This window comes from Amblyomma mixtum, chromosome 4 (assembly GCF_055824585.1).
Source record: "Amblyomma mixtum isolate Tamu chromosome 4, ASM5582458v1, whole genome shotgun sequence".
NCBI classification, from domain to species: Eukaryota; Metazoa; Arthropoda; class Arachnida; order Ixodida; family Ixodidae; genus Amblyomma; species Amblyomma mixtum.
The window spans coordinates 146,317,117-146,340,727 of NC_143015.1; the positions used below are offsets into that span (position 1 = coordinate 146,317,117).

At 43.5% G+C, this 23,611-nt stretch overlaps 1 long non-coding RNA gene across 4 annotated transcripts; it reads left to right on the plus strand.

The window, feature by feature from the left end:
- The first annotated feature begins 2,250 nt into the window (after positions 1-2,250).
- LOC149348663 (uncharacterized) lies at positions 2,251-13,993 on the plus strand. Of its 4 annotated transcripts, none has more exons than XR_016292795.1 (4): positions 2,251-2,407; positions 4,726-4,831; positions 11,639-11,744; positions 13,833-13,993. It is a non-coding gene; the product is annotated as an uncharacterized LOC149348663 (long non-coding RNA). The 4 variants fall into 4 exon arrangements; XR_016292793.1 differs by having other exon boundaries at positions 2,251-2,391; XR_016292794.1 differs by lacking the exons at positions 11,639-11,744; positions 13,833-13,993 and adding an exon at positions 5,832-5,925.
- Positions 13,994-23,611: the final 9,618 nt, after the last annotated feature.

A 23,611-nucleotide genomic window follows, 5' to 3' on the forward strand; every position in this document is an offset into this window, starting at 1 on the left:
ATAATTTAACGCAAAATCATTAAGCCTTCAGTGCAGCGCAGAACCCGTTGGTGCCGCAGCAGTCCTTGCAAGAAAATGCGAATTGGTCGAAAAGGTAGTGACGTCACGCGTGGAGCGGATGATTTGAAAAGTGAATAAAACACGATATAACACGTGAATCTGTATCTGGTTTAAGGTTTATGAAGTTTAACGCCCCAAAGCAACTCAAGTTATGAGAGACACCGTAGTGGAGGGTTCCGGATAGCTTCGACCACCTGGGGTTCTTAACGTGCACTGACATCGCACATCCCACGTGCCTCTAATATCACGCCGCAATCAAAATGCAACAGCCGGTGCCGGAATCGAACCCGCGTCTTCCGGGTCAGCAGCCGAGCACGATAACCACTGAGTCATCGTGGTGGCTAGAAGCCTGAGAATGATGTTGCAACATATTTAAACGCCATTATGGCATGCAATAATGTAAACTAAATAATTAAGCCAAAAAAGACGGGAATCAAACCCATGCCCCTTGGATCCCACATCAGACGCGCCACCCCTGAGCCTCCGTAGAACATTCGTCCTGCTTTGATAAAAGGAAGCATTTTGTGCATTCTTCGGCACTACTGGTGTTTGCGAAATGGAGTTGAAAGAGGACCTCACATAGATAAAGGAAGCCATTATCGCTATCACATCATACACTTAGCGGCGCTTAAGTGGGTCTCGATTTTTTGTTACCGTTGATTTTGACTTTCTATTAGGTTGGAGTCAAGAAACTGGGTCTTTCACAACCCATTGAGAAGGCTGTTATGAGTCACAAGGTCACATGACGAATGATTAATTTATTGCCACCTGCCAAGGCGGGAAGGTTGATCACAATCTGGTTGCCACGTTATCACCTCCAGTGGATGGGGGCAGATTGTGGAACGTCAAGTGTACTTTCTCGACCAATCAGTGAGTTTTGTGACACCAGAAATTGGCAGGTTTGGTGGGCCGGCCAGTCTAAGCGTATCGCATTAAAAGTGACAGATCATAGCTGCTTTCTCTTCTAATATCAGTTCTGATCTCAGGGCAGTTATTAAAGGTGCCGTCAATATACATTGATGTAGAAACAATAATACAGAAGCTGTGTGTGCCCTCGGTAACCTGAAGCCATCTTTGACACAACAGACACCGTTGAGTAGTTCAAAAGAAATACGAATACTTTTTTTGGGGAATAGACAAGAGTTGCGCGATCTATAGGTTTATTTCGAACACTATATTCATAAAAAGAAAGCATACAGTCAAAATAAAGTGTTCATTTTTGTTCAAGGATGCACGCTGTCAGATGAAATAACATATTTTCGTTCAGTAATATTCTAAATTGATCAACACCACAAAATAAATAAATTAATAACAATAAATAAAATCCCCTGTGTCCTTTGGTTTCTGTGGCTGTTCGCTTCACTCATATTTATAATGAGCCCCTCATTCCCCTTCCCTTGTTTGCTTAATTGCTTAGCGAGGGCCTCGGTTCTGGCAGCCTTGACGCCATAGGAAGCATAAGAGGGTTCTAACACAGCTTCACCCTCACCGTTCGATGACGTTCTACGTCACACCAGCGGTAACTCAGGACGTTTACGTCCGCCGCTTACGAACATGGGTGGCGCTGATGAACACTCTCAAGGTTAGGTTGTTTGTAAACATAAAAACCCACGTACGCAGAAGATCTGACAGCCGTCGCCGTAGCTCAGAGGTAGAGCACCGGACACGTAATTCGGAGGTCGTGGGTTTGGATCCCACCGGCGGCATGTGGTTTGTTTTTCTTCTGCTTTTCTAATCAATTAGCTTTAAGCGATAACATATTCAGCAATATTCTAAATTGATCAACACCACAAAATAAGTAAATTAAAAAAAAATAAAATCCCCTGTGTCCGTTGGTTTATGTGGCTCTTGGCTTCACTCATATTTTTGTTGAGGTACATTCTGTCAACTACAATGTTGTTCGCTCTGTCTTTGCTCGAAGCAATCAGAGATTAGGTGGCAACCAGAAGACTTCCTTGCAAAGATAACAGTTCTGCCAGGAAAATGCGTATGTGAAGTTCCTTGTGTATCCCTCCATACATAAACACTCGCATTTTTCCCTTTGCCACGAAGCTTATCAGCAGAAACGTGTTGAAAATAAAAAGAAAATGTGAGCGAAGTTATCACCTGTTTTCGCAGCTCACAGGGTATAGTTATATTTTGCTTTTATTTTATTGTCGCTTCTCAAAGCGGTATATAAGAAGAGTGAGCTCTAGCTCATAAGAAACTGCCCGGAGTTATCCATCGGCCACAAGATGCGCGTGCATGTTACGACGCTTTCTTTGTCTCTGGCTTTGACAACCGCTATATGCTACAGCATAGTTCAGCGACCGAAAATCACATTTGAATCACGTAAGTGTTCAAAATGGTAAGCAGAGTCATCGTATAAATAGAATCAGATGGGTTTGGGACCACCGTGAGTAGACGTAGTACCTTGGGCAAAGCGTTCATTCTGTCGACCATTGTTTGGCATATTCCTCTGCTCTGCTTCTCACGGCCAGTTTTATTGGTTTGGTTCACTACGGGTTTAACGTCCCTATGTGACTCAGGCTATGAGGGACGCCGTAGTGAATGGCTGCGGAAATTTCGAACACCTGGGGTTCTCTGAAGTGCGCTGATATCACACAGCATAATGCCAATTTTAGCCTTTTTCCTGAGGTATATGTAGCTTTAGGCATGCGACAACGCTATCCACATTCTTTTTGAAGGGCGGGGAACTTCATCTGGAGATCACGAAATTGATGCTCGTCTGAAACGCCCTGTTCGAAACAGAACGCCACAGCAGTCAATAAGCAAAGGCCAGAGTACTTAGCGAGCATGGTGGTCCGACAAATTCTCCTTCTGCATAGTGATGCCTCAGAGGAGAGCATCGTGAAACCATTCATTGTCTATGGAACTCTGTACAGTCATCCACACACCGGTCCAGAGAACTCGCATAGGAGGAATATAAGTGTGTCCTTTTCAAATGGGCCTTACGTTGCATGCACATTCCAGTGGATTGTGTTTAAACTCCTTGCGCTTTTGAAATCTGTATAGGCCGCAGGTAGTAGTCATTGTCATAAATAAAGAAATCAGTGCGCCGCTCAAGCGCTCCAGAGAAGTGTATGGACGACTGTACAGGATCAAAATTGGTGTTTGATCATTGTGGTCCTTCATATCTATTTTGGCTTGTACTGGGTTGACTAAAGACATTTGCTTGCAATTATGTTTCTGTTAAATTTGCTCCTGCAGTGAATAGAAAAACAATGATTGCGCAACCGCTATTTGAAGGACTTAGACGTTCCTTCAATTTCTTTTCTTGTTCTCTGAGGAACGCTATTGAGGCCAAAAGCGCTGGCTTAAGTATTGACCATGCACGAAAACGCGATATGTACAGGGTCGTTCAAAAGTTCTCAGGCCACAGGGACTGCTTTTGAGCAGTATAGTCAGACAGTTAAGACACCCGCGAAGCTCATATTATTTCTAGAGGGCATAAGAAACATCGCACTAACCTTCTACAGCCTTGATAGCTTTATCGGCATCTTAAGTGCCAGGATATATCTAAGAAAAGCCAACCCTGTGGCCTGAGAACTTTTGACCAACACTGTACCTCCTTAGGATTTCAACCTTCCGTTCGTGCGCAGCGCGAGCTCGCTTGAACCACGACTACACTATAATCAGCGCGCAATAGACTCCGTTTCAGTTTCCTTACGCGGTTTCTTTTGTCGGTGTTCGGAGATGCTACAATTCCGTCGTGCTCTTAAACTACACCCGAAATGTAAAATAATCTCACCGCGTAAAATAATCTCACCTGGCAAAGTTGGCAAAGCCAACTTTGCCAGTAGTATATTAATGTTCGTAAAGAGCCAAGACTGACGTAACATTCTTCAGCGTGTTCGCAAAGGCTGGCAGTGTTACGACACCTCCCCACATTCATCAACCAAGAAACAGTTGATCATGTCCTGTGTGCGCCAACCGGCTCGACTGTCAGTATCGCCTTCTGCCTAAAATCATGTCCTATTGTACTTCGCATGAATTATTTATGAACGCCATCTCGATGGCTCACTAATTATGTCACTCGGCTGCTGCCCCAAATAGAGGCGGGTGCGAACCCGGTGCGGCATTCGCATTTCGATGGAGATAAAATGCTAGGGACTCGTCTACTTTGCTAAATCAGTGCACTTTAAAGAACCTACGGTCGCCGAAATTATCCGGAGCCCTATACTGTGGCGTCACTTATAGACTGACGAAACGTCTCTTTGAAGTCTACGATCTTTGAAAATCTTGCCATAGTGTAATATCAGAATTTGTTGTATATGAGGATTGTTTATACAACTACATGATGAAATAATCGAGCGGTTATTTTTATCTAACTCTGTATTGGCTCTAACATGCATCGTTCATTCCAGCCTCATTTTTGTCGTCGTTGCCCTTTGAAGTAAAGCTTAGATATGAGCGTTTACTTTTCGACCTTCATTGGCAAAATGAAACTTACATTACAAGCACATAAAAAATATTTTATTGCCAGTTTCAGGACAGCCCTTTTCCCTTCTCACATATGTTTGTTTGTACGCCTTTCAATTGCAGATTGTTTCCGTTTCTATATATTTATCGCAAGCATAGTAGTATACCAGCTGTTTTTTGTATACAGATGAAAGTTCATGTTTCCTCTCACAAACCTCTTTTTCTAAAATGAATAACTTTCAGTTGACTGTCAAACCGAGGGCGGTAACTTGGCGAATGGTCACTCGATAACCCCGAACCACACCTGCGTGAAGTTCTTCTGCGACATGGGCGAAATTTTTCGGGAGGGGTAAGTATTTCTATTCTAAACTAAGAGGCCAACTTCCAAACAGCACTTACCTCTCAGTGTCGGCTTATTTGTATTCTCCTTGAGAGAAGCGTATGAGAGTGCATTAACCTGGTCGAAGCTGCTGATATGAAGAACCCACACTGTAAAAATAGTTCTCGCATAGTTTCGTGAAGTGCTTCCTTGAAATGAACGCTGAACCAGTACAGTTAGTGTTAAACATATCGCTGTTGACATCCCTTCTCGAGCGAAAAATTCCAATTAACCATCTGAGAATTAAAAAACAAGGTATCGCAATAAAACTGATCCAAGGCCCGGAAAGATATCTGTGCGCATTTCGAGGGCAGAACTGGAGGCATGTTTCTACGGTGCACAGTCAGTATGGTTGTTCTTTACAACCTGCCTGATTAGCGACACAAAAGGAATATTTCTGGTTCAATGAGCGAAGTAACGGACATGGGCATGCGCAATCACGGCAAGCAGGCTGAAGAAGCTCAGAAAACTAGATGGGGTGTTGTTTCAATCAAATAAATACACGTCAGAGCAGAACCAGCAGCTAAGCCCAGTTTCTTGACAAAAATGTGCGCGGCTCAAGCGCAGATTTCTCATCAGCAGCTATACAAGATGGATGGCTGGATAGATGGATAGGTAACCTGGAAGTGCAGCCTTTGCAGGTGTAGTATAAAATTTTCTTTGTTTCGTTCTATCCTGCGTGGCCTCGCGCGCGGCGTTGTTATTACTGTGGGCTCGGTTTGGCAAACTGCATTACCCATTCCGAAAAAGTGTATGACAGAATTACCATCACTTCACACTTCACAATGCATGTTTGTTTTATCGCCACCTTTATGAGCACTCTTGACGCGAGGTAAAATCTGCCAATGCGCCGCCAGCACATAATGCTGTATCCACTGAGACATCAAAACTGCTGTAATGTTTCGTATACTGAAATGCTTATTGTATAAACATTTACCGCATAAATTTGGTTATACTGCGCTTTCTGTAGGTGTCCTCCTAATGATTTCGCCGGCGACCCATTTTGCTTGGCTATGCCCGGCCCCGGACCAGATTTCCCGGACTGCTGCCCAAGGTATTATTGCGAGTGACGGGAAGGAAGACACCACTGATATTTCGAGTTGCACCGAACTCAGAAGATGTTTCATCCTTCTGACCACAGTTGAACCCTAATTATGTAGCAGAGGAAGCGAACGACTGCCAATTTTCTTCTGGTTTTCCATCTGAACTAGACCTAAGCAGGACAGCGAATTCGCACTGTGGTACCCTGCTGTGGTAGCATGTATTTCATGATTGCAAGCCCGCCGCCGAGAACTGTCAAGTATTTTGAACTGTCAAGTATAGTTGCATAACTACGCCTTCTTGCACGTACACATGCCAAGCCGGCAGTTAAACATGCACAGGGCCACTCTCGATGTTTTTACAACAGCATATGCGAACCAAGGGGGCCAGCCACATTGACCTGTCAACGACTCGATGTAAGCTTGTTGATGTTTACCGCGGGATGTCCGCGTAGTTTGCAGCATCTCGTAATGTACGCCCCATTCCTGTCTCTTGGGGGATACTATCCACTGTACTTGCTATAGTGCTGCACGTATGTACGACTTGTTGAAAATTTTATTGTCTACTGCAGTATTATTCACGATTGTTCCTATTTTTGCCTTGTGCTAGTATGCAATGTATATGTTTCCTGGGCCTTCGCCCATGTGCTTGTAAAAGATTCAGGCCTGGTGGACATCCAGCATTCGGAAAATAAAATCTGACCTTTTCTTGTTCTTCAAGCGTCAGTACTTGAATGAAAATCCATTACAGGGATAAGAATCCCGTGACTAAAACGCACATCCCACTTCAAACATTACGTAACGATCACACGTCAGTTGACCAATGGAGAAATGGAAAACGTGTGAAGGCACCTAGGGACACCTCCGTCTGGATTCCAATGATGCAGTTAAAACCCTGTGAGGTTTCCCAAGAAGCACAATGCACGAGTATGCAAAATTTCATGGCTTAAACTTTCATTCAAAGAGCTCGAAGGCATATTTCACAAAATACGCCGTTTCTTCTGGCAACACCGCCTCAGCAATTGCATTACTTGCGTGTTAATGCTTGTATATTAGCTGCGGCGCCCGTTCAGGGTGTAAATACCATCAAAGTTTTCGCCCATTGCTGTGGTGAAGGATCATGCCGACGGCTGCCACTCTCCGGAAAGCATTAAACGAATGTCATTATATGTGGTCGAGTTGGAAAACATACTGCGGGTTTGAAAGGTTTTCTATCCTGGAACGGATAACAAAAAGCAAGAAACACCGCGATGTTGTCACGCGTCGGCAAATAAAAACTGAAATCGTTCTAAAGCTTAAACATGCAGAAATGCGTCGAACATTAGTTTGGTTTTGTGCAAAGCAAAATCAATTTGAGCAGCTTTTAACACACACTGCATATTCCCTCTTGTTTCAATGCCAGCACTTGACGTTGCGTCTACTGAGGGGATCTAAAATGGCCCCGAACCGTTTTCGTTCCGAGAAAAGACAGCTTCCTAGGGTGCGGTGAAATTTGAAAACCCAATTCTAGAAAACTACTGCACACAACCTAGAGACCATGTACAGATTTGAATAAATATGGATGGTTATCAGACATGCCAAATGTCCTTGCGTTTTGTAACAGAGACCAGAATCTTCCACCTATAATCTGCGTGATTTTATTCGCTCTAGGTATTATTTGGTTGCCAAAAAGCCTGCCACTTTTCGGTGCGGAAAAACTTTCCACACGTTTGCCAAAGGCAGGCAAGTCGACCAGAAACACCACGATATGCGGTCTATGGTTTGCTTAGTGGACACACACTATAATGACCGTTATTAACGCGTACCTATGAAAATAAATATATTTAGGGTTCCAGTCAGCTGTAATTTCTCTCTCTAGTGCATCATTTAGTGCATCTGAGGTCCTTGGAACTTGAGTAGGAAGAATCACTGAACACTCTCCAAACCTAGTCAGCAACGACGTTGGGGTCTACGTACTAACGGACGCAAGAAAAGCTGAGGCTCTCAATAGGGCTAGTTGGTTGTTACTTTGGTTGCTGTTGTCACGCATGTTAACTAGCACATACACGCAGACACGGACAAAGGGCCCTGTTTCATCTCTCTCTGTCCGTATCTTTCTATATGCGCTAGTTAACATGTGTGGTAGTGCAAGAAAAGATGTTATAAAAGGTTACATATGCAGTAGCCACCACTCATTGTAGACATGAACATGAAAAAAAAAGAATGTTTCCTCTGGCTGTGGTCACGACTTCTGTAAAAGTTCTGTAAATGGGCGAGGAAAAGATGCGCTCCAACATTATTATTTTTATGTGAAATTTTAGATCGTTCTACAATCCATCTTGCCCTCAGCTTAATCGCTTGAACTGCTCTGGAAAAGGGCTGTAGCGAACGTGGCGAGTAGTGATTACGGTATCTCAAGAGGAGTGTAATAGGAACTCAGTGGCGTTTCCTGTTACCAAGAAAAGTTTGTATTTTGCTTCAGACACAAGATTTATCAGTGAGAGCTTGGTTCGGAATGATAAAAGCCGCAGCAGAAAAATTATCTCGTATATCTTATTTTTTTAAAATTTCTTCTTTTTAAGGGTGGGGGGGGGGGGGGGAGGGCTAAGTGCCACTTATCTAAGAATCATAAAAAGGGGGATCGAGTGGATTCTCACAGCAACTGCAAAGAGACGCCTCACAGCGACCATTGTAAGCGCAATGCGCACCCTTGGAGTGTTGCTCTCAGCCTTTGTGGCTCTTGTAATACTTCATTGCAAGACCAGTGAAGGGAGACCGGATCTCATATTCGAATCAAGTAAGTCGGCGAGCAGAAGTGGTCGACAAACGAATATTTAATGTTCAGTGCGTTTGGATTTACTGCGAGTGACGTGTCTCCGCTAAACTGAAAAATACGTTTTCGCTTCTCGTTCATTTTGATCATTTTTTGCGTCCATATCTCGCCGTGCTTAGTGTGTGACATTCCCTGCATCTATTTCGGTTCGCGCTAAGACCCAGTCCTGAGACGCGCAGTCCAGCGCCATTTGACGGCTGTCACGTTTTTTCCGACTAAGAGAGACCAACACATTCACTTGGCGTGACTGTAACTTAACCCGCGACACACATAACTCAACAGGACAGAGGAATTCTTCGGCCAGCTTAGGTGAAGTCTTCCTGGCAACCTTCTTGCGGAAACAGACCATGTTAGAGCAGTTTATTCCGAATAGGCCGACCGTGAAGTGAAGTGCATATTGCAACCGCGCAAAAGGATGCAGGACGAAGAGAGGAAAGCACACGACAAGACGCGGAACTTCAACTGAAGTTTACTGCAGGAAAACCACATTTATACAGGAATCGTAATCACACCTGAAAAACAGCCGACAACATCAAATAACGTTTTTATGCAGTAGGCTGTACAAAGCCTACTGCATAAAAAAAAAAAATGACCGTTGCATCAGCTCCACTTCAGTATCTTTATCCAAGAAAGAATTTAACTATCTAGATGCTAACTTGTGCCACGCGCGCCCACGTGCCTGTGGTATTTGATGGTGTCGGCTGTTTATCAGGTGTGATTACGATTCCTGTATAAATGCGGTTTTCCTGTACTAAACCTTAGTTGAAGTTCCGCGTCTTGTCCTGTGCTTTCCTCTCTTCGTCCTGCGTCGTTTTGCGCGGTTGCAATATGCACTCCATTGTCAACCACCAACTAGCCCGCCTTCACTTGTTATAGACGCTGAAGGGGTAAGCTAAAAATAGCTTTAGAGTGTAATGAGCAGTTAAAAAGGCACTCTTCAAGCGGAGCAAAAAAAAATAATGTGGTGCCGGCCTTTGCAGAACAAAAAAAAATGAAGGTTTAATGAGAGTTGGGCATTACATAGTAATTCAAACCCATTGACTTCCTCTGTTTAGAGAAATTAAATCGAAAAAAAATTATATATTATAAATAACCACTCCCTCCTACTCGACCCTTGCGCTTTTGGCACCACGTGAACCATTAAAGGGCAGCGACCTGAATATTTGTAGAAATACCATAAACATGTCCCATGATTATGATAATAGTGCCCTGAACGACGAAGACTATCAATGAATTTTTTAACACCGAGCTTGTTCTGCAAGTGAAAGCGACAGTTAGGATGAGATTGGTTACGCTAGCTCAAATCTAATAATTAAAAGCTTTAGGCACTCTTTATTCTCCGTTTACTCGGCAAAAATACCTATTATTTTGCGAAGCTTTCTGTTATGTCGACGTAATTAGGAGACCTAAAATATGGTTGTAAATGAAGAAAACTAGGAAACTTGGCCTGGCGTAATTACCCGTCAGCTGTTGGTACATCGCGTGAGCTCGATAGGAGCCGGGTAAAGTTCTGCATGGTACAAAGGTGACATATTTCTTTCAAATCATCTAAAAGAAACTTATGCAGAACCTGTTCACTTTCACGCTTGAGTGTAAAGCTCTCATTCAGCGGTGAAATTGCCGCAGTGGGCGTTGCCGGCTCGAGAAATTCGCAATTGGTCGAATGGGATCGTGACGTGGCACATTGAACTGCGGAATGAGAATGATTAAACTTTCCCTTTAATTGAGGCTTTGAGGTCGCAGCTTACGTAATTATGACATAACATACTTAAACTGAATTAACTGCGTTCAAACCATAACTACAGCAATTGATTGCAAACGAGCACATGACTCTGGCAAACACGCAATGCCAAGACCTCTGAAGCACATTCGTTTAAGTCGAAGGGACAGCTTGAGTTCATTGTATTGTATCACGTGGTCTAGCATGCCTGCTGATATATCGTATTGAGAAATTGCTGCTAATTAAGAAAAGTAAGTAGCAAATAACCATTAACGCTGTCGCCGCATACTTTTGGAGCTGCGCTTAAGTGTTTCTCTAATTTTAGTGATAAGAATAAAATCATTTTTTGTCTGCTTTCAGACACAAGAAATTAGTCTGTAAAGTGTTTGCTTTACAACTAAATATTTTTTTTAGCATGTACGTAGTTAAAGCTTTCTTAGGCTTGGTTTGCTTTGGTTTATGGGGGTTTAACGTCCCAAAGCGACTGAGGCAATGAGGGACGCCGTAGTGGAGGGCTCCAGAAATTTCGACCACCTGGGGTTCTTTAACGTGCACTGACATCGCACAGTAAACCTTTCTAAGAAAATGAACATTTCCGGGTTTCATCATTTTAAGCGTCTTAATTTTTTTTGACAACCCATTTCTGAATAATAACGAAATCAGTAAACGATGAAATCACGAACCTAGTTAATTGTACAAGCTCCTAGAGAAAAGTGCATTAGAGCAATATTGGAAAAGCATTCTAAATGTTTTACCACCTAAACAATTAGAATGCCAACTATTTTTGCCGGGATGATAACTTTCATACTCACAAAAAAAAATTACCGCTATATCAAAGACAATTCAAGTATATAGAACTTATCTTCCAATAAAAATCTTGCACTCTAAAACTCATTACTAGTTTAAAAATAAATTACTTGGCCAAAATCACAGAATACAATTATGTTTGTTGCGTTGGCATGCCCTTTCCAGTAGCAGTTGGCTTACATTTGTATTTAGCAATGTTGCAAATACTGCCGTTGTGAAAATATTTCATTTCGGTTAAAGAAACCCACCATTATTTCTGGTTTCAAATTTTAACTCTGGCATTTAAAATTCTTCAGTTTTGCTTTTTGGGTGCGCAACAGCCATTTTCTGGCGATACTCTTGTAATGTAAGTCCACGTTGGTAAAGAAGAGAATTCTATTTCTGCCCACCGTTTTCAGATAACTGCAATTACGAAGGAGGGGAATTGGTGAATGGCGCATCGATAACTCTCAACCGTACCTGCGTCAAAGTGTCGTGCGAGAGGGGCAGACTGCGGCAGGAAGAGTAAGTATTCTCATTTTGTAGTGAGAATCGACCCTTCAAACAGCGCTGATTTCTTGTATACACCTGTTTCTTGATATTACTCCTAGTAACGTGCATGAAACCATACGAGCCCCTTCAACCTCTTCTTGTGAAAATGACTGTTCTCATGCTAGCATAAAATGTACAGGGTCAGTCAAAGTTCCAAGGCCACAGGATTTGCTTTTGGTCTGCATAGTCGGGCAGTTGAGGTACCCTGGAAGCTTGAAATTTCTGTACACAATAGAAGAAGGATCGTTCTACCATATGAGAACCTTGATAGCTTTATCGGAATCTTAGGTGCCAGGATATACCGATGAAAAGCGAAACATGTGGCCTGGGAACTTTTGACCAACCCTGTACATAAGTGTAAAACCCAGGTGGTCCGTCTTAGCGATGCAATAAAGCGGGAATGTAACAGTACACTTAATTTTGGACCAGCATTGAAAAAGCCTACGCGTGGCCAAGAATGACGGCTTCTAGAGGCCTCTAAAGCATTCTTTTTCATCTAAAAAAAAATCTTGTTTGCTCTGTATAATTACGTGCAGCAGAACAGGCTTGTTCGGGCAGCGTGATGCCTACCTGATCTTGCACGCAACATGTCAGGCTTTAAAAGTGCACCAGCCCCTTACGAAAGGACGTAGCTCAAAACATGTTTTTTAGTCGCGTACGCAGCAAGTGAGCTTATTTGTTTCATTTTCTTTTTCAGTGTTACCCTGCACACAGTCGGCCTATCTTTCCCTCCAGTGTAAAGTGAGCGGACGTGGTCGCATTACGATAACAGCAACCGAGCTGAAAAGGTCGAAAAAACAGACAGTTTTAAAAGTCTCTGTTTCATGGGGGAATCTGCCAACTGGCGTTGACTTCTACTCTAGAAGCAGCACTTACGTAGCTGATTATTTTTATTTTTACTATTACCAGCACTACCTTTAAGTGGAATGAGATGGTTTTTTCTGCGCCATTAACAGCACAAGCCACGTAGCCTGAATCCGGGCCCTTAAAACAGTTTTAAATATTTACAATGCACTTTGAAGGCCCATAAATTCAAGGAGCACTGTAATCATCAAAATACATTCCCGTATTGTTGCGAGATGCAAAATATTTTTCAGCTAGTGCAAAAAAATTTTATTCTTATACACTTTCCTACCTTACGTAATGATTCTTGCTAATAAATGTGATAGGAATCTTACTTATTCTACTGAGTGGTCAAAAGATATTTTAGTGAGCAATAATTTACTTCGATGGTATGTTCTGAAAGAAAAAAAAACGCAGTCAAATGTGGGGTGCACATAGAAGACCATACTGAAATTTCGAAGTAGATTTTTAACATGAATGATTATTTAATGCTTTTTTATATGCATTTGAAACAAACATCGAAGCTTTTTCTTCTCAAGCACTCTGCTAAACTTTGGAACAGATTACATGAGAAGGTGATTTCGCTTTCTTTCTGCTCTGGCTGGGCCACTTAATTAAGATGACACTTGGTTTATGGTATTAATAGATAAATTCTAATCAAACAAGAATAGTAGAATGAGCAGTGGTTTATTGCGTGCAGTTGGCAGATTTTTTAGGGTGTATTTTCTCAGGCTATTCGTTCAACATTTTCGCGGAATTTTTTGAAGAAATGCCAGATTTGAAATTCTGATAATTTCGTTTAACCACATTCGCAGATTACGACTAGAATGATGTCACGATTTAAAATAAGAATCCACTCAAGTAATTTCTGGGCACGAACGTCAAGAAGAGTAAATTTATGCTGTGCGTATTTCACAAAAAAATATTTCTCTAAAAGAACCTACCAGAGGCTGAGGTAAACGAGTGGAAACTGCTGGCAGACGTACAATACTTGAGCCTTCGCAAAAGTAGTCATAAGTTAGTGCGTCTACTATGTTTTATTTTAATCTGTGTATAATGTAGCCGAGAGGGCCCTGTCAAGATTCAACGCTACTACCTTTGTTTACGAAAACACAGCGGTCGTTTAGACACCGCTACTGACTTTCAGTATACCTCGGAAGATTCTTTGAGTACCAGAGCTTTGGAGCGTTAAATGTCTTATTTTTCTTTTTTTTTTAGGTGTCCACGTATCGATTTCCAGAATGACCCTTACTGCGGGACTCTGAACGGAACGGGACCTGACTTCCCGGAGTGCTGTCCTTCCTATTATTGCGAGGATAGAGGAAGCACTCAGCACTGATAAATCGAAGCGAAATGAAAGGTGAAGATGCTCAACCGATATGATCAACAATGAGAGCATAAAAAGAATCATTTGAAATTTTTCACTGTTTCACGTCTCATTTCTCGAAAGCAGAAAGACACTATTGTTTTCTTCAAACCATCAACGCACTAGAATAATATGTCATCCACCATGTCATGAAAACGGTAGCACTATTTTTCTAACATCTTAATCAAGAGAGCAGGACGTGCTAACTACCCTTCTGGTACGATAAGGCGACTAGTACCACTCTACAAACTGGCAATGGGAAATTCGGCATTGTTTCATTTGAGGGGCCAGAGACGAGCTCGTCTAAATTACGCTCGCAAAACGAAACTGCGAGCTCGTGTGAGGGGAAGAAAGCTCTTCCATTTTGACGCAGGAAGTCAACAACAAATTGCTTGAATTGGTTTGGTTTATGGGGGTGTAACGTCCCAAAGCAACTCAGGCTGTGAGGGACGCCGTAGTGAAGGGCTCCGGAAATTTCGACCACCTGGGGTTCTTTACCCTGCACTGACATCGCACAATACACGGACCTCTAGAATTTCACCTCTATCGAAATTCAGCCGGCGCGGCCGGGATCGAACCCGTGTCTTTTGGGCCAGCAACCGAGCGCCGTAACCACTGAGCCACCGCGTCGGGGCAACAACAAATTGCACCTAGTCAAGACGAATACCTAGTCAAGACGAATATCGACGACTCGAAAGAATGTAGTAAGCAACAACGCCTCACTGAAGTAATTTTAAGTCGCCTTTTTATCCGATACACTCACTTAGCGCAAAATCTCATCCACGCAGGACAAGATGAACATGCATGCGAAGTCTGAAGAGAGCTTCTCAACACAAGACGCGTTATATTTGTGTACGAAAGTTGAAATACGAAGGAAAAAGCACTTTTCACAACTTTACGATGAAGCAATCGTATTCTATTCTAGCTTTATCTATAGGATAGCTTACTCTCAGGACGAGAGTATCTCGTCGGTAGTTCCTGGGTTGTTTCGTTCTTAAAAAAAAAACAAATCATCGAAACAAATTAAAATATTTTATAAGACCTTTTAACTGCCTACTACCAAGCAGAGAAATTGAAATTTGAGGTTGTTGCATGATGGCCTTAGTTGACATGCCATAAAATCTAATACAACACAAGACAAAATATCCAACCAACACAAGACAACACCACACAAAAACTACTGGCCTGAAAAGAAACTAAGCTGCTGCGATAATGATGCTGATATTTGGCAGTAGATGGAATGAGAACCGCCGTCACCTTGAGCCACGATAAAAGAAATAAAGATGAGGACACAACACGCGAAATTCAAAAGAGGCCTGCGCCGAGATAGAGTACCACTCACGCCCCTTCAAACCACGCCACTGAATGCAGCGTACTCTAGGGCCCGAGTGGTGAAACTGAACCGGCAGAAAGATGCATACAACAGCTGTCTCGCTGCCATAGAAAGTGGTTGCTACCGCGCGAGGTATATTTCTTGGCTTTTGGACAGCCAACCACCATTCAGTGCAAACGGCCATACAAAAGAGGTAAGCGGACGGAAGCGCCTGTGTCGAACGAACGAGCCAATGACTGAAGCATAAGACGGAAGAATGAGACAAGCCAGGCGATAGCTGCTACTTTGTCATCAAGGCATCGGTTCTTACTCGTCTAGAAGGTTGAAAAACTTTCGAAAGTGGGCTGCGAAAATGGGATCCCAATAAAGGCTGCTTTCTGGAATTTGCCCCCGGATATCTTTCTAAACATTTCCACCCAAGTAAAGTAAGGCGAGTCGAATGGTGATGGTTGATGAGCTGCGCATCTATTAGTATGATGAAAATAATTTTTTCACTATTGTAAAGCCGATTAGATTGTGTGTTGGACCGTTGTAAAGTTTGAGCAGTAGATGAAAGGGAACAGAAAAGGTTCTTGTGTGAGTATACGCAACCGAGTGTACTGCATGCGTTGGGGAAGCACCTCCCGATAAACACGGCTTCCGTGATTTGCAGCAAGAGCATAAAGGTAGTGCCTTAATATAGCAATTCCCGGGAGTATTATGTGTGTTGGCCAATCTGGAGACGTCCATTGCAAGAACACTTTATTAGGAGGGAAAAAGGATTCATAGTCATCATCGGCCCCTTCTTTGTAATAGGCAGGCAAAAAATGTGAGTGACATTCTTTGGCTTTTACAATGCACTAATTGCATGAGACATCGTTACCCAGGTACTGCAGGTAGTGTGCGAGATTATGAAATAAAGAAACTGATAGTGCCACTAAGCATAGTAAGAGATAACGCTTAACGTTTGCGCACAGGGCATGGCCATTTGGCAAGAGGGATTGCGCTTTTGATGCTAAACGCGGCTTCGTCCCAATGCATTGAGACAATTCCAAGATGTCCCCACGCACGATGTGCAAAAAAAAAACAAAGTAGAGAATTTTGGAGGCGTCAGATTTTTACTTAAATAAAATGTCCGCGTGCACATTCCAGAGACGCTCCTCAGCGGTGGTATTAAACCTCCGCATTGGCAAGAGGTTTCTTTTTAACTTTGGATAGTTACAGGAAGAGCGATCAGAACCCTTGCGTTACACCCATCAGACAGGCCACGTTGAACAACCCTATTATATGCAACTGACAGGGTACCTCTGTGTTGAAAAGCCAATGTTATGCTCCCTAAGGCAGTCTGTCGACTACCAACCCTTTAAAAGCCAGTGTTTTAAACAGTAGTGCTCATGTAATTGATTGTGAAATTTGAGAGTGTAGGGAAGCAACTACTACTGGCAGTTCAGATAAGGATTAAGCTGCACAAAAGCTCCAAATTTATTTATATCAGTGTGTTAATCCGCGTAAAATTGAGTGCATAACTCACTGCCATGCATGCATGTTACGAATACTATTCATGTGCACTTCCCCCATAATCCGTTACAAATTGATTTCAGGGGACTGCGTCAGCAGAAGGCAAACCCATCCAGAACGGCAGGACAAAATACTTTGCTTTGCAGTGCTACAGTTGCAAGGTACAGCCTAAGTAGAATGTGGCTTCTATGAGTGGTCGACTCCTGTTCTCTGTGTTCAAGTAAACAGAAGTCAGCATGTTGCGACAGAAGTTTAATTTCGTGTTCATCATATTCTATCACCCTGCTGCACTCTGTGATTATGTATGCCACTATAGTCTCAATGAAATTGGGGACATTGCTAGCTGCTTTAAGTATAAAAAAATTAACAGTGCATCAAAGTACGTAAAAGTGGTACAAATTTATGTTTTCAGTAACTGGCAGAAATAGTTCTTTCAAACAAGCGAAACTGCTTAAATTTGGGTGGCACAAATATCTTTAAAGCTGTCACTGTGGACTAAGAGAGCGAACAGCGGTGTAGTACATCAGAATACAGTTATAGCGGGCTAACTAGCATTCTGGCTCACTAATTTTGAACAGTCAATTTTTTAACCATTACTATAAGGCTCCTGAATTATTGAGAAGCGTGAAGCCCTGGAGCCCACTGTAAATAATACGCATGTCAGTTTCTAGTATTTCGAAAGCTTCGACGCCCTCGGCGCTGCGGGCTAACAGATTTTCCCCACATCGCGCCAAAATGCATGCGCTTTTGAGAAGCTTTCAGGCAAAGCAGCCTCTCCAGTGCGCGTAACTCGTCTAAATTGCCAAATCTGTTGGGCCACAGCAGCGACGGTAACCTCGTTTGAGAAGATCTAAAAACTGATATCAATATTGCTTACAGCAGGCTGCCCGCCTTTCAATAATTAATGAGTGTTGGAGTAATAGTTAAAGCTAACTATTCAATACCAGTTAACCAGCCTTCTAGTCACATCTATGCTGTATTGTGATGTACCACACGGCTGGCAATCCTAAGCCGAAAAGCGCTCTTCAAACGCAATAAACCTATTTTTTTGAAATTTGTGTAATACTTAGGTGAAAACCCTGTACATGACCGGGAACATGGACATATGTGGTCTCGAACACTCACCTGCTGTTTCGCGTGCTAGTCCTCAAATGTGCGGTTGTGTTTCACACTTGAGAGGCATTTTTCGTTGGTTTTAATTAGCTGTTCGCGAACATCGCACTTTTTTTTTGGCGATCTTAATCTTTAGATATGATCAAAGAGGTGTTTATTCGCATGCTATGCTATGCTATGCTATGCTATGCTATGCTATGCTATGCTATGCTATGCTATGCTATGCTATGCTATGCTATGCTGTGCGATGCTATGCTATACAAGCTATGCTTTGAAAACCAAGCCTTTCGGATCCCCTGCTTGAGGCGCGAGTAGCCCGAGAAAGTTATTCGACGCGGCGTGTAGATTGTGGCCATCCCGCACCACCCGCTGCAAGATAGAGGAATGGATATGTGGTGGCAAACATGGCTAGAAATAGATTTGCTTCATGTGCAGTCAATGCAACTTGCGTAAAAATAGTCTCTGGATGCTCTGTAAACCTGGTCAGCTACGACATTGGCGCCTATTTGCAAACAGACGTTAGAAAAGACCTATTGCAGGGTAAAAATCTGAAAAAGTTATTTTTCACTACTATATATCTAGCAGCCACCACCCACACTAAAGCACAAAATATAGAAAGCGTGTTGCCTCCTACTGATTCCCAGGCTCCATCGTTAACATGCCGGAAATAAACATCACGTTCCTCTACAGCTTTGCACCGAAAACGTGTTTTGCAGCTTCAGTGCTCGGTCAGTGACACGTCAGTGGTTTCTACACGCTATCTCTCTCTCAGTTAACCGCTCTATATATACGCAGAAAGACGACTCTAACGACCGTTCCTAGAACCGATAAGGGTATCTCAAGAGGAGTGTATATTTGAGCTCTGTTGCGTACTGTGTTACCAAAAAACGTCTTCTTTTGCTGCATTCAAGGAGTTTATCAGTGAGAGCTTGGCACTGAATGAAAAGGGAAACAGGGAAAAAATATTCAGCTCTCGTTTTTCACAGCCAGTGGACTTTTTTTTCTGAGAAAAGCGTCACTTATCCTAGAGGCATCTAAAGGGGCACCACGTTGTTTCGTTAGAAGCTCACCGGAGACTGTCCACAGCGGACCATTCGGAACAGCATGCACGTACTTGCCGCATCGGTTTCAGCGTTCATGGCTCTTGCCATACTTTTCTGCAAGACCAGTGAAGGAAGGCCGGAGGTTATATACGAACCAAGTAAGTGTTGACGAAGAAGGGCTCGGGAAATCGAGAATGAATGTTTGGTACGCTTGGGACTAGTAGAGGCAACGTTGCTAGGTGGAATTCAAACTATTTTTTTTGTGCCTTCGGTAAACATTATACATTATTTTCTGCGGCGCTCTTTCCTTTTCTGTGCTTGTGAGTTAGCTTCTCTCTTGTATTGTGTTTGACAAAATACTCATTCTTAAGTTATACGGCGCAGCTAATTATCGGCCTGAATGCAGTTAAAACATGGCAAAAAAAATAGCGCTGTGTAGAGCATATGAAACATTTTGAGCATTTCAATCATAGCAATGCACATTGTTTCTGCCAAAATGCCGACATGACAGCTCTGTACGACCTAAACCCCCTAATGAAAACTTTATGGCATATACATGCAGCCGGTATCGTGCAAGAAAGTTTGCTCTTCGAAGCCTATTACCAATTTGAAACGAAATCACTTAGCCAGGACTCTCGAATGCTATCACGTTAGGTTTGTTCGAGTGTCCTCTGCAGCACCTTTACTTTTATGGCGTGTAGTTCTCTGCTTTAGACAACCGGTACATTAAAAAAAACTAAACAATGCTCAAAGAGACGTAATTTTTTCTATTTCGAGAGAACCATTTTTACTTTCTCTGCTGTGCTTTTTGGATTCCTTGTTTGCTTACCTTTTCAACGCCGTAGTCTCACAGGCCACACTCCGTGACGCAAAAGGTAGTTATGCGTTGATACAATTTGCTGGGTCTGTGCCCTGCAATACAGACGTTTCTCTTTCTAAACTTTTTCAGATAAATGCGAATACAATGGAAAGGAATTGTTGAGTGGCTCGTCGATCACTCTTAACGACACTTGCGTCAAAGTATCGTGCTTGAGGGGCAGATTGGAGCTTGAGCGGTAAGTATTTCGACGGGTTGAAAATTAATCCTCCAAACAGCCCATATTTCTCTCACACACATACACCCGTTTCCCTTCAAGCGCTTCTTGTGAAAATTACTCTTCTCGTCGCACTTTGAGGTGTACAGTCGTGGAAAATCGTTTGTGGACGACGTGCTCCGTAAACGAAGCCGATAGCTCTATTATTAGTCTCAAACTGGAGACCACACCTGGGAAGGTTAAAATCAAAATCCTGTTATTTCACCTTGACAAGTTTGGTTGCCTGCCGACGGCTAATAAGAGAGCTATCGGCTTTCTTTACATAGCCCAGGTTCTAGATACTTTTGTACCTGAGCGTGAATTCTCTCTGGACAGCATATTCAGTGCTGTCTTGCAGCCTAAGTGTAAGCTGAGCATACAAATATGGACCAGCTGTTGTTGGGAACTATGTGTGGGCTCCAGTATCGTCATTTGTTCCGCAGGGTCAGCCAGTTAGCCAGGTTTTCTGCTTGAATGTTTTGAAAAGATTGGGCAACAGTGTGCGGTGGAAGGGGCCAGATTTGTGGCGGTCGGGTGACTGGTTTTTCCATCATGGCAATGCCCCTGATCACAGAGCCCTGTCTCTACGACACATTTGGACCAAAAATGGCAAGACCCTATGCCTCAACCCTCATACTCTCCCGGCCTTGCCCCGTGCTACTTTCTTTGTTTCCTAGAACAAAGAACCGTTTCGCTGATGTTGCTGGGGTGAAGAAAAAAACGACGAAGGCACTGTCAAGCATCACAAAAGATGAATTTAAACAACGTTTTGAAAAAAAATGAAAGATTCGACAAGCCTATCATTGCAAGTGGGGAATACTTTGAAGGAGATAGAAGGTCTCTGCTTAAAATGTGAACAAATAAGTTCAAACAAAAATAAGTCCGGTTTCTTTTGGGTACCCCCTCGTAATATCCGTATTTTAGCTTCATGAATGCTTTTTTTATTGTTTGCCTTTATCGCAGTCCAGATGCACCCAAGGAGTTTTAACTTCATTGGCTGTGCTTAGCAGAACAGGGAGGTCTTATAGCTGCCGCTGCTGATTCCCTTCTATTCTCTCTTTTATAACCTTTTTTCTAATAGGTGCCAGGTTATCGAACTCAATGACCCTTTATGCGGGACTGTGAATGGGACAGGAACTGAGTTCCCTGACTGTTGCCCGGCCTATTATTGCGAGCACCGTGGAAGCAGTGAGCACTGACACATCGAAGCAAAGTGACGGGTCAAGACTTTATGCCGATGTGATTAAAGATGACAGCGTATAATGTCATACTGGCATCATGTGTGATTTGAAACTCCGGATCACTTTTCCGTTCTTTGCTCTACGCAAGAAAAGTGAAATATTTTTTCTTTCACTAGCTGCTGAAGAATAACCTATTGCCGACGATAGTAGAAGCGTAGTAGATGCGAGTATTTTTAAAGCGAAAGCTTTACTACTTGCACTTTCAGCATTTGCCGTGGCGCGGCGGTGCCACCATTGACCTTTAGTTGACCTCTGTGTGACGTCATGTGTGACATCACGCCGAAAACAAGGGCGACCGACTCGCGCCGTCGCAAGCCGCGGCGGTGCCACCACCGGCGCCTAACTCCTGCGCTCTCCGCTAGGAGCGCGATTGTGGCGTTACGCTGAAGAGATTAGGCTCGACTCACGTCGCTAGAAAGCAGTAGCTGTGCCAACCACCAGCTGCTTAACATTGCTTCGCGATCTCGCGCCGTCCGTGTGCGACGGCGGCGCACATGAACGGCGGCCTCACTGGACTGGATTGTACTGGACTGGATTGGATTGGATTAGAATAGAATAGATTAGATTAGATTAGATTACATTAGATTGCATTGGATTGGATTGGATTGCATTGGATTGGGTTGTATAACAGATGCATCGCCACAAGTCTAACCACAAGCCCCACAACCAGCTACACTACCAGCTGAACCATGGCGTAGGTACGGATATTGCTTTCGCAATTACCGGGCTTAACCAAGCTAAGCCACAGCGAATTTTTTTATTAGGACAAGAATTTTCAGGCGTGCTGAGGTGAAGCTTATTTTTGTGCCAGGGGCGAAGTGAGCCACTTAAAAAGCTTGCGCTTGCAGAACATCAAGTCCTTGATTTGTGGGTCTAGTAACAAGATCTGATTATGACGATGATTATTTTTTATGGCTCAACGGAATCTACTCCCAAAATAGCGCTATGGCACAAAGTTTTCTCTTCTATTCAAGGTGGGGTCAAAGACTCAATTCCCAAGCACTTCACCAGTGAGTATCCGGTGGCACTGAGGATCGAACCCAGCTCCCCCCGCATGCGAGGCGGATGCTAAAACCACCGGACTACCGCTGCGGTAGTAACGAGATCTGCATAAATACAATGGACGGCGGGCTTGCGTGTGAGCACAAAAATCTACTTTTTACTTGCCTGCCGTGCCGTTTCATGTGTTGACCTTCTCCTTGCCCACATAGCTGTTCACTGAAAGCGGCCCTGGCTTACACTAATTGCTTCCGTTCGATATTCTACACTGCAGGCAACCATTTTAGGCATCGCAGGCAGCTTTTAAAGAGAAACACCTTTACATTCTAAGCTTCTAGGCCTACGATAAGGGTTACCGTGAAGTTTTCAGGAGTCACATGAGACAAAAAGCACGGTGTTTCTTTAGCCATGATGACATTTTGCGTAGCAATGAATTATTTCTTGTCAGGCGTGTCTTTCCACAGCTCCATGTTCGACGACTGTCAATATTTTGGCAAAAAGTATTCTCTATGTCGTCATCAAAGGACCTAATAAAGGACGTGATTTAAAAACAAATACAATGAATGCTAGGACTGTTGCTTTCGCTAATAGCGAAAACAAGGCAAAAATGATAGCAGTTGTTCTTAAAGGTGCACTAAAGAGGAATCTGAACTCGTCTTTTTACCGCGGGAACTCGATCTACACATTCCGAGCATTCTTAGAAACATAGAGAATTGTTCTGTGTGACCGATTTAGATAATTTAAATCAAATTAAACATCCCGGCTCCCACCTTTTTTTCAACTCACCGCAGAGGGTAGCAGGAGTCAACCAACCTTTCAGCCAGTCCCGTGTCGAATTGCCGCTCTGCCATCGGCGGAGTGATACGTAGCGATCAACGCAAGCAAAGAGTCCACGCGTATTTTTATTTCCGGGTGCCTAATTTGCGGCTATGTAGCCTCTGACTGAATCTATTTATGCACGTAAACCTTGTGGGTTTCTAAGTGGACACAGGCCACCACCCACCGCGGGTTCGAGCTTCGCGCGAGCCAAGGGCCCCGATCAGCCGTCACCACACACCACTGGGACACCGATGCAGCGCACTCAACCTCCGCTGGGAAGAGAGCGATTCGCCGCAAAGAAATAGGCCTCCAAGTTCACAAAGGAGACGTTTATTCACGTCGTCCTTCAGCAGTACACACACACTCAATCGTCACCCCGTCCCGGGGGCGCGCGAGGAGCAAGGCTCCGCTGCGCGCACGAAGCGACTCGAGTAATGCGCACCGCTAGCACGCCGCTGCAGGAGAATGTCCCCGCGGCAGTGCTGTGATCTCTCTCTCGTGTCGACCGTTGGG